This window comes from Mustela nivalis (genome assembly GCF_964662115.1).
Source record: "Mustela nivalis genome assembly, chromosome: 12".
Lineage (NCBI taxonomy): Eukaryota > Metazoa > Chordata > Mammalia > Carnivora > Mustelidae > Mustela > Mustela nivalis.
The window spans coordinates 34,356,862-34,368,189 of NC_139031.1; the positions used below are offsets into that span (position 1 = coordinate 34,356,862).

An 11,328-nucleotide genomic window follows, 5' to 3' on the forward strand; every position below is an offset into this window, starting at 1 on the left:
ATTATTTAGTGAAAACTAAATCATAGCAAATATCAATTTTTCAGAAAGACTCAACTTCCACCTTGCATTTTTTGTCTTGTTAAAACTGACATGTCCCTTTTCAGGCATTAATAAGTTATTTTATTTTCCATATTCCCATACATCTTCTCAAACTGACCAATGCACATTTTTTGAACTCCAATCAAAATGTACTAATACATCATTCTCTGAATTACACATTGAATGAGATTTAAAAAAAGAATTCTGTTGCCTGCTGGGAATTTATGAAGGAAACATTCTTTTTATCTTCTTTTAAAACTTTATAAACATTCTAGGTACATTAATATAAAGTTATAGAAATACTAGGGCACGAAGAAATAATAGGTCTTTAAATATTTCCATGTGGTAACAGAATGCATATTTCCTAAATTCCAGAACTCTTTCCTTTCCAGAAGAATTCTCTGCTTCAGAACTTAACAAGTGAAATAAATGACTACACATTGCACATTGCTGTATATAGAGATAGAGATATATAGATGGATATAGAGGGAGAAAGAGAAAGAGAAACAGAGATAAGTATATATATATATATATATATATATATATATATATATACACACACACACATACACACATATAAACATATAAATACATATAAACACATATACACATTTATTTATACACACACTTCTATATATATAGAAAATAAGTAAGAGCAAGACCACTACCATTAATTAAGTACCTGCTATGTGTAGGTATTTTTTGTGTTTGGTGATTTAATCTTTATCTAACCCTATAAATTATTGTTTTTTTTTCCTCACATACCAAACTTACCCAAGATCAATATTAAAAAAATTACATGGCAGAACAAACATTTGAACCCAGGTCTGTCAAATGCAAAAATGGGACTCTTTCCTACATGGTATGCTTAAAATAAGTTTTAGATTTTAAGTATTGCTTTGTGTCTCTTTAACATAAAAAAAAAAAATCATTCTGGCACTCTGAAGAAACATAGCTGGTTTCTGAAACAAAATCTGATTTTATTCCCAAAATTTCAATATGGCAAAGGAAAAGTTGCTACAAAGATAATTCTTAGTTGAATATGTTCAAAATGTAATTCCTTGGTAATCTGGGTTTTGGCCAAGACAAATCAAAATCATAGATATATTACAAATGCCAAGTTTTCAGAGAAACAAAAAAAATGCAATAGCAACAGATGCATTCTCCCTAGACATTTGTGTTGAGCCTAGCTATATCCAGAATCTGAAGAAAAGGGGGATTTTTCTATTTCATTTTTATGAATAATAAATTCCTCGTTTCTGTTAATGTCAACCAGTTAAATAAGATTATATTCACTCCTTAGAAAATTAAACAATAGACTATATTGAGAGAGAAAGGAGAAAGTAGAAAGGAAAAAGGAAGAGGGAAAGAAAGAAGTAGGAAAGAAAAAAATTAAAAAGGGACTAGGAAGAAGTCTCTATCTGGTATTTTTAAACTGAATCTGTATTTGAAAATTTGTATTCAAAAAAGGAATACAAAGAGCATCTGTGTTTTCCATTTCTTTTACAACATACTAATGTTAAAATTAACAAATTAAAGTCCCACTTAAGTAAGAAAGCATTTCTGAGGATGATAGACCACTGCATAAAATGCATTAAACTTAAGGAAAGAAGCTATGAATGACTCAATAAAGATGAGTATTTCATTATTACAGAATGAGGTTGGGGTATATTATTGAAAAACTATCTATTTTTAAAATCAAAACTGAAATGTCTACCTTAAAATAAAGACAAGTTTTATGCTACATAAATAAATTCTCATAATATGTTACTAAATATATTCAAGTATAGAAGACTGACTTTATGGACATTAGCACTTCCCCCAAATAAAATACAATGCTTTGTGAGATCACAAAAAATTGATTTTAAATTATATCTTTTTAACTTTGAATATTCAGAGTACATATATCAAATCTGAAGTTATCTCACCTTTTCTCAGAATTCTAATTAACAGAATCACGGAGACTGCTTTTTAATCTTTTAAATTACATCAGATTTGCAAAAAATTATCTAAAAGATGTTATTTTTTTAGAGCAGTTTTATATTTACATAGAAGCATAGCAGAAAGCACAGAGTTCCCATATACATTCTCTTCCCTATCTCCAGAATACATAAAGTTTCTACTGTTATTAACATTTTACATTAATGTGGTACATTTTCTACAACTGATGAACTCATATTAAAGCACTGTTATTAACTAAAGTACAGAGTTCACATTAGGGTTCATGTTAGTGTTGTACAGCTCTTTGGATTTTTAATGTCATGTATCTGCACTTACATTACTATACAGAACAGTTTCACTACTCTAAAGACCCACCTATTCAAAAATAAATAAGTAAAAATTTAAAAAAACCACCTATTCATCAGTCCCTCCCCTCAGCCCTGGAAACCACTGATCTTTTCTCAGTCTCCATAGTTTTGCCTTTTCCAGAATGTCATATAGTTGGACTCATACAGTATGTAGCCTTTTTCAGATGGCTTCATTCACTCAGTAACATTCACTTGTGTTTCCTCCATGTATTTTTGTGGCTTAATAGGTCATTTCTCTTTCTTACTGAAGTGTCCATTGAATGTATATATCACAGCTAGTTTATTCACTCACCAATGGAAGGACAACATACTGGTTGCTTCCAAGTTTAGGCAATTAGGAATAAAGCTTCTATAAACATTCTCCTGCAAATTTTCATGTGGACATAAGTTTTCAACCCATTTGGGTAATTACCGAGTACTGCAATAGCCAGACTGCATGGTAATATGCATGATGTATGTCTGGCTTCCTAATAATTTGCTAAACTGTTTTCCAACGTGGCTATATCACTTTGCCAACAATGAATGAGAGTGCCGGATGCTCCACATCCTTGACAGCACTTGATACTGTCAGTGTTTTGGATCTTAGCCATTCTAATAGGTATGCAGTGGTATCTCATTGTTTTAATTCACAATTCCCTAATGAAATAAATGCTGAGCATCTTTTCATACGCTTATTTGCCATCTCTAGGTCTTCTTTCGTTAACTCTATTTAAAGCTCTTTTCACTTTTTAGCTGAATTATGTGCTTTCTTATTGTTGAGTTCTTTGTATATTTTAGATACAAGTCTTTTAACAGACATGGGTTTTATTAAATATATTCTCCCAGTCTGTGACTTGTCTTTTCATTCTCTTAGCAGTGTTTTCCTGAGAGTGTAATTTTTTCATTTCAATGAAGTCCAATTTTTCATTTTTTTCTTTCATGAATTGCGCTTTAACCATTTTATCTAAAAAGTCATCTCAAAGTCCAAGGCCACTTAGATTTTCTTCAATGTTATCTTCCAACAATTTTATAATGTTTCACTTTAAAGTTAGCCCCATGACCCACGCTGAATTTATTTTTGTAAACGGTGTAAGGTTTGAGTCTATGTAAGGTGTAAGGTTTGCATATGAATGTCCAATTGTTCCAGTACCACTTTTGAAAGAACTGTCCTTTCTCCAATGAATTGCCTTTATAACTGTCAAACATCAGTTGGTTATACTTGTGGGGTCTATTACTGGACTCTTCTTCATGTTCTAATGATCTGTCTATTCTTTCATCAATATCATACCATCTTGCTTACTGTAGCTTTATACAAAGTCTTGAAGTCAGCAAGTGTAGCCCTCTAACTTTCCTCTTCTTTAATATTATATTGGTGATTTACAGTCTTTGGTCTTTTCATATAAACTTAAGATTCAGTTTATCAATATTCACAAAATAACTTGTTGGGATTTTACTGGGATTATATTGAATACATAGATCAAGAAAGGAAGACATGAAATTATAACGATATATTGTGTATGTTTTTCCAGGGACATGGAATATCTCCCCATTTATTTTGAGCTTTGATTTTCTTTAATCAGAATTTTTGTAGTTTTCCTAATACATACACACACACACACACACACATAACTAGATTTATACTTGGGTTTCTGCTTTGTTGGTGCTAATATAATGGTACTGTATTCTTAATTTCAAATCCCAGTTGTTCATTGCTGGTACACAGGAAAGCAATTGACTTGTATATTAATCTTGTTTTCTGTAACCTTGTTAAAATCCTTTATTGGTTGCAGGAGGTTTTCTTTGGTTGATTCTTTGAGATTTTTTACATAGACAATCATGTTATCTGCAAATTTACAGTTGTATTTCTTCCTTCCCAATCTGTATTGCCTTTCATTTCCTTTTCTTATCTTACCACCTTCGCTAGGACTTCCAGTATAATATTAAGTATATTCCAGTATAATATTAAACAGGAATGGTAAGGACTCCTTGCCTTGTACCTGATCTTAGCAGAGACACACCTAGCTTTTCATTAATGGTTTTTCATAGCATAAATACCCATGCAACCACCAGCCTAGTGAAAAAACAGAATGTAGCTGACACTCCAGAAGTTCCAAGAAACCACCCTAGTTTCTAGTACCTACCTAGAATTTAACTAAAATTTTGTTGTAATAACTTTTTGCATCCTACACACTATACTCTAGTTCTGGAACTTTATAAAGAAGAACTCATACATGCATACTTAGGTTTTTTTACTCAACATTATGTTTATGGAATTCAACCATGTTACTGTTGCTATACTTTTATCTATTTTCATTGCTGTAGAGTAGAGGATCACAGAAGTTTTCTGTAAACAATATTTTCCAATCCTTCATCAACCTCAAACCTGAAAATAAGAATTCACTACTCACTCATCAAATTTAAATAACTTTTTAAAAATTTTGCAATACTTTTCAATAACAAATACTAAAGTTATAAATGAGGAGCAATTGTGTCATGTCAGTGAAAGGAATAATAATGTTTGTAGTGTTTCTCCAAGGCATTGCTATCGAGTTCAATGATAGAAAAATTTATCTAAGATAATAAACAAAAATTTCTTTTTTTATACATGGATTCAGCTAAATTAAAAAATCCTAACTTACAATTATAGACTATCAGGAATGGCCACAGTGTTTCAAGGCTCTATCAGCTGTTCTAAACAAAAGATTAAATGTGAACCTAGATATTTTGAAGATTTCTTACTGCAGACTAGTTTGACAACTTTGTCAGATGTTATATCAATAAGAGTATCACATTCAAGACCTATACAAATTTATGTTTCAATTTTTGAGGTATTTGGAGGGGGGACGTATAATCTGGTTGTACCCAACTCTAATAAATATTGATTTTCATGCTTCAGACTTTTAAAAATCAAATCAATACTCTTTCACTGAAGAGTGAGAAGGGTTATCAACTGGTAAGCAAAAGTCAGATTTCTGGCAGTTAAGCCATTATACAACATATCAAGTGTCCTTATCACAAGGATGATGCACTAAATCACCTTTCAGATAAAAGTTGTGATTGCCAAGAAATTTCTTCCCAATAATTTTCTCAAAACAAGTATTGCCTTTGATTATCAATCTTTCTACCGATTTCTAAACCACAACTGAATTCTATCTTTCTTTATCATCACAAAAACACATCTTTTAAGTTCTTCCTAACAAGATAGGGAATCAGTCTTTCCAGGACACTGAGCTGACAAAATTTATATATTTTTATAGTGGATTATGGATACAAATTCATTCCAATTCAGTTCCACTATGCGAAGTGAAAAAAAAGGACTTAATGTCTCTTTTACTGGAAGGTGGATTTAAATAGATATATTAAGATAGTCTTATTCTCAGATATAAAGAAATATAAAAGAAAAAGAAAGAACTAAAGTTTAGAGCAAAAAGGGATTATGATAGCACAATTGCAGATATTAAATCAAAGGAAGTTACCTTCTTTTCATCAGAATACTCTCAAAATTCTTACCAGTTCTCTGCCAGAAGATAAAATTAAAAATAATCCATTTTGCATTAAATATTATTATTGCAAAGCATTACCTTATGTTACTATTTAGAAAATGTTAACACAAATAGGAATTTAAAGTTACCAAGCAAAACACCTGTATATTTTGTACAGAAAAAAATCCAAATATTTTTATTACATATTTCTCTTCTAATACCTGAATAGCCAACAAAAACTGAGGGATGGAAAATAGAGAGTACAGATGACTTACATTTGGAGGGTTAGACTTTAATTCTCTCTCCCAGGATTGAGGAGTCTTATTCTTTGTGCTTACAATGCTCCTTTCTCCAGGGTATTCTTCTACTTCCAGAATAGGTCAGGACAAAGCTTCAACAGACTTCTATTATTTGTTTGATCTAGGGGGAAATTATACTTTTAATCAATTATTACAAAATGCATCAAACTTTTTCTTACTGTGCTGGTGGGTGGGGGCTTCTCATTATTTTCTGTTGGATCTGAAGTGAACAGAGAAAATAGGAATTGCCATTGTTGAATATTATAATAAATAAATCAAGTACTTTAAATTAACACCACTAAAAGAAACCCACATCTATCTTCTTTTTCATTTTTATGGCTAAGCAGCATAGCAAGAGAAAATTAATATTCAAAATCCAAATGACTACAAAAGCCTACTCAAATGTATTTTTAAAAGACTTTAACATAATTTTGCAAATCCATGAGTTTGAATGGACTGGCAGAGACGATTAGGTATCAAATATTTTTACTCATTCATTTTAATGTCTTAGAGCTAAAGAATTACAGGATGATTAGAAAAGTGTAAAGGAAAATCCATTTTTAAAAAATTTTAATGGAATAATAAAAAAAGATGATTTCAAGAGCATGAGACAGACTGGAAACAGATAGCAGAGGATCTGTAGGCAGGGCAAGAGATCTGGAGTGAAAATTTTAAAGATGGGACAAAGGTTAGGAACTGCTATTTAAACAAAGCATGTTGATCAAATTAAAGTGTATAACATACATACATCCTCAATCCCATTTCATGTTAATTCTCTAGCAAACCTGTAAGATGTAAAAATATAACACATACAAACCTTAACAAGGACACAGAAATGTGACGTGTGGTTATCTGCTCTTTGGTGGTATGAACATTCATAATTTTAAAAGAATTAATTGTATTCTATAAACGTTATCAAATTATAGTTTTCTAATAATGGATATTTTCTGCCTCATTAAAATGAAATATTAAGATAAATGTCTTCAACTGTACCACACCCTAGACCACACTCTCTTGCCTTATCTTAAAGTCATTCATATTGCTCTCCATTTAATAATAAATTAGAATGTAGGGGGAGCTTTTGGGAAAGAGTTGTAAATAAAATACAGATTTTGGGGGGGGAATGTATCCTTTAAAGCCAGTTTTTGCTTAGAAATATGAGTTTTACACTTGTGATTATAATTACAAAAAGATAAATGTGATGGGATTGTAGTAAAGTCCATCGATATCTATACCAGAATAGCCAACCACAAAACCAGGTATGTGTAGACAGAAGAGTACCTCTTTCAGACATCAATATAGTCACAAATTGATACCTGTGTGATCATTTTTGTTTTTAAACATTGTAAGGGATACTTGTAATCATTTACTTGGCATACCTCAAAATTATTTCAAGGTGAAACAAAAACACGAATTAAGCTACCAAAAATTAAGGCTTTGAGGAAGAAAACACTCAAAACAAGATTAGGATTACAGAAAACCCCGTTTTCTTTTCAAAAGATTCAATTAATCTTGGTCTAATTTAACAGTCTTACAACTCAAATTTATAAATGCGCACTTTTGTACGAGTATCTCCATATGGCTTTTCAAACACAGGTAGTTCCACTTTTGTTTCTAGAACACAAAAATGATTTTGCTGTATTTTGGATCAGTAAAGATCAATGTGCATTCCTTTAGGGAAGCCTTTTGAACTGACAAAGGATGAATGATTGACATCAGTAACAAATACTTTTTGTTGTTTTGGACTGACATGTCATTTATAGCAATACCTATGCTAATTAATGCCACACATATCTACCAGATGTGTCAGAGAAATATGCCAGACCCTTCACAGAATATAGCTTGAGTGTGGCTAAAATTACATTGTAGATATGGAAATGTATCCCTTTGTGATACAGAACTGATCTCTCTCTTTCTCTCTCTCTCTCTCACACACACACACACATGTGCACATACACAGAACATACTTTCCGTGACAGCAAAAACCCCACTTAAACACACAGTTAGCTATACCTTGTCTTTTTCATTTGTGAATTTTTTTTTTTTTCCCAACAAAGAAGCAAACTCTACCTTATAAAGTTTTAAAACACTCTAAACTTAACCTTAAAAACGACAGGACATAATGTTTAAAATACAAGTTGTGGCCCTTACAAACTGTATTATCAACATGATATTTACCACATTATACTGAAATTCTGTTCTCAGAGTTTCTCAGTCTCATTGGTACATCACTAACAATGAGAAACATGTATTAATCATCTTCATTTCTCCATTCCCTAGGACATAATTTGGCATACAGTAAGTACCAATTTTTGTGTTTTTTTTTAAATAAAGAGTTAAGTTCTATAAGGTCATCAAAACTATATACAGCATTTCTGTCAGTAAATTCAGTATATACAAAGACAGAATTATGAATGTTGGCAACCAAAACCTCAGTCATTAAATCATATAAACTGGTAACGAACTCATCTCAGTGTCTGGCATATAGCTAGCACTCAATAAACATGAACTATAATCAGGGTGAGCATTCCTCCTTGATTACCTGGGATAGATAAGGTTTATATGTACTAAAATTACTCATAGTTACTCTTTCCTTCTTACAAGTATCCCAGTTTAGATGATAACTTTATATATTCACTAAAATATAACACTAAATGATACTAGAAGTATCATTAATTTATTATTCATTCATCATTTGATTATTTTTTATCAACATTTTTGTTTTTCTTTTTTTTCATGATGTTATTATGTGACAAAAATATTTTGTTGGGATTAGAATAAACAAAATTCCATTCTTTTCACATTAACAAATTCACACAGATGGTCAAAGGTTTACTAAATCTTCACATCCTGGAAGTTAAACATCTTATAATCAGCATAGGAATCACCTCCTAGCGGACAAATCCAAATGTGAATTACTTAATTCTTGGGTTTGCTGAACTTCTCGCATTCACTCAGCTTATTTTTCACATCTTCCTTCTTAAAACTCTCCCTTTGGCTTACATGACACCCCTCTTTCTGGATGGATTCCTCTCCTACTTCTCAGACCTTTTTTCAGTGTCTGCTAGTCCTATTCTTACAGTTACCTCCTCAGTGTCACTTTTTCCAAGACTTCATTCTACTCCTCTTCTGTCCTTAACAGGCATTCGACTTCCAGCATTAACCTCTACTTGTTGGTAGTGAGTCCCAAACACATATATCCAGTCAACACCTTTCTCCTGACCCTCAGATTTAAAGTTCTTACTGAATATTCAATCTCCTTCCTCCAGTCTTAACTCCCTCTAACCCACACTCCACAACACAACCTAAGTGTTTTTCACTTTTTTGTTTGATTTCTGAAATGTGAACCTGGTAATCTTCTTTCTCGCCCAGGAAACAACCAACAGTTAAGGAGGGAATGAAGAATGAAGTCCTGTGGAGGATTTACAGGCAACAGAAGGCAAGGGGGGGTATATCCAAGCCTACTAGAATGACAGGGAATCTATTCCTGCTATCTCATTTGTAATCTAAGCATGTCTCATTTTTTAAAAGTTATTACATGCAGTGGTTATGTTTCAAGGCAAAAATTACTAGGAATAATAATATGGTAGACAAATACATCATGAGGATCAAAAAATATCATTCACAAAAGAGCAATCAAGTTCTCTTAAATATTCAATGATTCTATAAAGTCTCTTCCACTTCTATAATGATAGTCCTTTTTCCAACTCTCCAATGATAATTTCAAATTCATCGCCCTTGCATCCATCAAATATCTTCAAACACCTCTCCCACCATTAATCTTTGCAGAATACACCCAACCTGACAAAGTTTTCCAAATACATTTTCACAGAATACCCAAAAATAAAACTATAAAGCAGCCAGGTGCAAGATAAAACAAAGTTGCAGGGTTCTGGGGAAAAGTCTCTAAAGAGGTGGTGTTTAACCCCCCCCTTAGGTGAATGTATTCACTACTTCATTCGTTGTTTAAGAATGCAGGCTTAAAGGGCACCTGGGTGGCTCAGTGGGTTAAAGCCTCTGCCTTCAGCTCAGGTCATGATCTCAGGGTTCTGGGATCAAGCCCAGCATCTCATAGGGCTCTCTGCTCCACAGGGAGCCTGCTTCCTCCTCTCTCTCTCTCTGCCTGCCTCTCTGTCTACTGGTGATCTCTGTCAAATAAATAAATAAAATCTTAAAAAAAAAAAAATGCAGGCTTAGTCCTCCCAAATGTGAATTTTCAAGAGAGGCTGGAAAAGTATGTGTGTATGGGAGAGAGACAGAGACAGAGACATAGAAGATTCAATTTTTAAGATCTGATAAGATTCATATTTTTTTAAATGGTAAATATTAATAAATAAGATTTGCAAGCTCTGTAAGGGTGATGGACCATCCCTTTTTGACCTCATGGTCAAACTGAATGGCTAGACTATGACCTAAAAGCCATATATAACATGGTAGTAGTCTGTGTTCTGACCAACCAGTAAAAAAATCTTCTTGTATATTATCCATTTACATGGTAAGAAATGCTTGCTATTTAATTTCATTATCTAAAACAGCCTGTGAGTGCAATTTTCCATTCTCTCTTTGACTCAGCTCTTTATCCTCCGCTGCCTCTTAAACATCTTCACTTGAATATTCTGGTTCTGACCCTTCTTCATATTAATAATGGCTTATAGATCTTCAGAATTATGTCTCAAACCTTCTCTTTACTCAAGAGTACTCAAGTTTTCTTAAATATATACCAAAAGATGTCTCTATAAAGCATTCTAAAAACAATGTCCCTTCCACCTCTATAATGATAGTCCTCTTTCTGTTTCTCCAATGACAATTTCAAATTCATAACCCTCACATCCACAAACATCTTCAAACACCTCTCCAACCAATAATACTTGGAGAATATACCATATCTGACAAGGTTTTCCAAATGTATGTTTTTATAATCTTTTGGACTGACATAGGGGGAGGATTAGAACACATTAATACCTAAATTCAATAACTTTGACTTCAAATCATGCAAGTATTTCCCTGGCACCTTTTCTTACAGTGTATCAATTAGTGTCATTTAACAGGAGGGGTTCCTTAATATCTACCAAATAAACCAAAACTTCTTAGCCTGAAACCTAAGGCCTTTCATCCATCTAATCTGCCTCTCCTGTATATTGTTCCTCTTACTCTCCTTTACATTCCAGAACAGAACCAAACATTTCACGCTTGCCTTTACCAGCCTTTAAAGTCTCAATC

General features: G+C 32.5%; 1 protein-coding gene across 37 annotated transcripts in view; it reads right to left on the minus strand.

Moving 5' to 3' along the window:
* The window catches only part of FOXP2 (forkhead box P2), a 547,754-nt gene that overhangs the window by 475,133 nt on the left and 61,293 nt on the right, over window positions 1–11,328 (minus strand). For 22 of the 37 annotated variants that reach the window (XM_082692999.1, XM_082692971.1, XM_082692967.1 and 19 more), the window contains one exon: window positions 6,085–6,229. The exons of 12 other annotated variants lie outside the window; for them this stretch is intronic. The gene's annotated coding sequence lies outside the window, so the exon portion shown is untranslated. Of the gene's footprint in view, window positions 1–6,084; window positions 6,230–8,286; window positions 8,385–11,328 lie in introns of those variants that run through there. 3 more of the 37 variants (XM_082692979.1, XM_082692974.1, XM_082692984.1) reach the window with 1 other exon arrangement.